We start from the raw sequence: 4,641 nt of genomic DNA on the forward strand, positions 1-4,641 counted from the left end.
TCACGCTGTCTCGCTCGCTCTCTCTCCTAGAAATAAATAAAACATTAAAAAAATAAAATAAAATAAAATAAAATAAAATAAAAAAACTTAAACATTACACCTACCATATGATTTAGCCATTCTGCTCATAGATATTTACCCAAGAAATATGAAAGCATATGTCCATTCAAAGGCCTTTACATAATGTTCATAGCAGATAGTGTCCATCAATAGATAAAACTATATATCCACAGAATGGAATACTAATCAGCAATAAAAAAAAAAAATATGAACTACTGGGACACCTGCGTGGCTCAGTCAGTTAGGTGTTTGACTTCGGCTCCAGTTATGATCTCAGTTTGTGAGTTTGAACCGTGAGCCCCACATTGGGCTGTGTGCTGACAGCTTGGAGCCTGGACCCTCCTTTGGGTTCTGTGTCTTCGTCTTTCTCTGTCCCTCCCCCACGCATGTTTTGTCTGTCTGTCTGCCTCTCTCTTTCTCTCAAAAATAAATAAACATTAACAAAAAAAGCAATGATACAAGCAACATGGTCGAATCTCAAAATAATTATGCTGAGTGAAATAAGCCAGACAAAAAAACTGTACATATTGTATGCCTTTATTTATATAAAATTCTAGAAGATACAAAATAGTCTATATGGACAGAAAGCAGACTAATGTTTGTTTGGGAGAAAGAGACAGGGAGAATTCCAAAGGACCAGACAACACTTCTGGAAGTATGGATATATTCATTAAGTGAATTACAGTGCTGGTTTCATAAGTATATACATATGTTAAATCTATCAAATTATAAGCTATAAATATGTATAATCTATTGTTGGTTAGCCATAGCTCAGTAAAGCTGTTATAAAAAATAAAAGTCGAGTCAATCACTTTCTCTCTCCTCATCCTTCAAGGATCTCTTAACAAATCTCTCCTCCCCTACCTTCCACGTTAATATTGTCTATTATTTTAACTCCTCTTTGTTTCACATTAGTCTTTAGTAGTAGTAATATTACCAGCATAGCCAGTCCTTAGGTTGACCAATATGCTTACAAATTCATTTGCTTTTTTTAGTCCCCGTTATTCTTCTGGATGTTTATTTCATCTTTCCCAAAGAACATTCTTTAGTGCATCTTTTGGTGAGAGTTTGTGAATGACAAAATTACCTAACAATGTCTTTTTTGCCCTCAATCATGAATAGTTTATTTGGTTATAGAATATCAGGCTGAAAGTTCTTTTCCCTCCCCATTCTAAAGACATTTTTCCATGATTTCCCAGCCCTCATCACTGGCGATGAGAAATGTACTATCCCTGTAATTGTGATTTCTGTTTAAACATAGATATTGTGTCGTTCTCTCTCTGGTTTCCTTATTCACTGAGATTTAAATGTCACTGATGATATTTTGGTAGAAGCTCTAGTTGAAGAACTTCTAGTAGAAGTTCCAGTTCTTTGCCAGGTCTGCCGGTTTCCTTTTATTTATTATTTTTAAAACGCCTTTATACAATGTTTTTATTTGAGTATAGTTGACACATGATGTTATATAAGTTTCAGGTGTACAACCTGATGATTCAACAAGTGTCTCTATGTTATGCTATGCTCACATAGCATAGGGTAGCTACATCTGTCACCATACAATACTATTACAATATGATTGACTTTATTCCCTGGTTGTTCTTTTTTAATACTGTTCTAGTCCATCATTCTAAGAGTTTTGGGGAAGAGAGAAAAGAGAGATATATATTCTGTTCACCATTTTGATAGAAACCTATCATCTGACTCTGTTTTAATAGGCATTAGGAATTTTATTTTAACTATATCTTCATTGGGGGGAGGGCGGCGAGAGAGCACAAGAAAAATCCCACAACGGCTCCCTGTTGTCAGTACAGAGCCCAAAGCGGGGCTTGAACCCATGAACTGTGAGTTATGACCTGAGCCAAAATCAAGATTTGGACACTTAACTGACTGAACCACCCAGGCACCCCCACTATTTGTAGGCTTTTAAATCCCAGCTCTTATTTCACTATATCTCTGAGATTCTACCTCCTTTAGGCCCCACAGTATACACCACGTCACATAAACATATCTTCAACTTTGGTAAAAATCCATTTGGATCTTTTAATTTTTCTAAGATTTTATTTTTAAGTAATCTCTATACCCAACATGGGGCTTGAACTCACAATCCCGAGATCGAGTTACCCATACTCTGCTGACTGAGCCAGCCAGGCACTCCCATCTGGGTCATTTTTGAATGATATGGAAATAGGAACACAAACAATTTTATTTATATAAGTTTAATACACATTTGCTTTGCATATGTATATGTATGTATATATATAACATACTGAAACTTCTTTCAAAAGAATAAAAATAAAAGAATATTAAAAATAGCTAATATACCAAAAAGGTATATCTCTATAGAAATCAAAACACATGAAGAAAAGAAGAAAGGAAGGAAGGAAGGAAGGAAGGAAGAAAGAAAGAAAGAAAGAAAGAAAGAAAGAAAGAAAGAAAGAAAGAAAGAAAGAAAGAAAGAAAGAAAGAAAAAGAAAAAGAAAAGGAAGGGAAAGAGGAGAAAGGGGGAAAGAGAAAGGAAGAAGAAAGGGAGAAAAAGAAAGGAGGGCAGGCAAGCAGGCATTACAAAACATGGATAGCATGGTATGAAAAGTCAAGTTCAGATATTTTTTGCCATCCTCTCCCCTCTGTCACCTACTCTCTCCCTTCTTCCTGCATTCCTGTCCTGGATTCCCTCCTCCAAAATCCTCCTTAACAACCTACTTTTAAAATGATTGGATGGCCAGGTCTCAGCCTGTGAAAGCAACAACAATGGCAACAACGGAGGAATGTGCTGCTGACTTGTAGTGCCTGCTTTTATTTCAGGGAGTCCTCTGACTTCCCATCTTAATATTAACTGTCATCGCGGAGGCCAGTGTCCCTAAGCCGCGCTGCGTGGGAAGCCCAGGGAGCCCCATCCACACCTGCCTGCTCTCCAGATAAACACAGAACTCACAGCCTCCACGGCTATCCATCTGGCACCTTTCAACAGCTTCCAAGCCTAAGAAAACAAACCCTTTAAAAAAGTTTTTTTAAAACAAGAAAGCCCAAAGGGGGCATTTTTGTTTCCGGCTGCAACCATTTCAACCTGAATAAACGGCACAAGGAGTAAAATCTAGCTCCACAGCTGTATACTACACATATTGCATATCTAGATTTACAGTTTTTATGTACTTTTCTCATTTGTCCTTTGGGAGGTTACTTTTTAGGGGAGAATCATAGATTTCTTTCTAATCACAAGAAAGAAGGAGGCTTATCAACCTATAAGAGACAATCAGACTTTCAGAAATTTGTCTTTTCTTCCCTCTCTGGCTCAGCCCAAATATATTAAAAATTTCTCTTTTTTGACCTTCAGAGAAGAAACGTTCACAAACCCATGATTATTTTGCCTAGTGAACTTGAATTCCTGGACTTCCAGTTTAAATACTACAGGCCAGGATCATGGTAAGAACAAATGCTAGGTGGATTTGACAGCGGCTTCTCTTGCTTACCAAGCAGTCATGGGAAAATGCATTAACCTCTTCAAGCCTCCGTTTCTGCATTTATAAAATGAAAGTAAATACTTACACCACCGCGTAATTGTTAAGATTAAGGGAAAAAACTCATGTAAACCAACTATCAAAATCATGCCTGATGTACCGTGAGATGCTCAGAGATATTTTCCTCCTTACACTCTTTTCTTCAAGATGGCCGTGAATTTAATCGTGGGGTTATTCATGAAGCATTAACAATTTCTGAGTACCCGAATGGGTAAAGGGAAAATGTGTAAACACATAGTACTTGTTTCAGGTAACAGGAAGATATATTTATATAAAATAGAACATGTTTTGGTTTACAGCCCACGAGTGCTTTCTTTTCTTCCAACGATAAAGCTCTATTCTGGTGACCCAGTACAATGGTAATTGAAACATTTAATGCCACTGGCAAAGGAATCCAAACAGTATTTATTTGATATACATAGCAAAACCTGTCTGATAAGATCCACCTGGGATGCTTATTGAACATGCAGATTCCCACGTGCTTTCCCTAGAAACTCTAATTCAGTAGGTCTGGGGTGGGCCTGGGAATCTGTACGTTTCAGAAAAACCCCAGATGGTTCCTATTTTAGGCAAGTTTAGGAAACACTGATTAATTGCTTGGGACTCGGGAAATGACTCATCTGCAATTAAGCAATAATGCCTCTGCTTAAGGAACAATGCCAAGTTATTTTAAAGCCATTGAATAATTATATACACTGCTCTAAAAACTGAATTAGCTATTATTTCAATCAGAGAGATTGTTCCATTTAGAATACATTTACACAAATTTTAGAAGTTTTTTAAATGTCACTAGTTTTTCATATTTGTATTTGTTGTGCTTTTTACGTTTTGGGAGAGGACAAAGCATCATTGTATAAATTGTCCATGACTTATCCAGAAGCGGATTTGTCAGGTATCCAAATTTGGGGGAGGAATTTGGGGTATGCAGTTTTCTTTTGGCCCTCAAACTCACATTTATATGCAAAAATAGACTGAATAGATGCCAAAGATTACATTATGCATAGAACTAAAATTGTCCAGAGCTACTGAATGCTACCTACACCATTTTGCATTTTGATTTTATCGAATT

The sequence above is a fragment of the Crocuta crocuta genome, unplaced genomic scaffold, assembly GCF_008692635.1.
Source record: "Crocuta crocuta isolate KB4526 unplaced genomic scaffold, BGI_CrCroc_1.0 scaffold154, whole genome shotgun sequence".
NCBI lineage: Eukaryota > Metazoa > Chordata > Mammalia > Carnivora > Hyaenidae > Crocuta > Crocuta crocuta.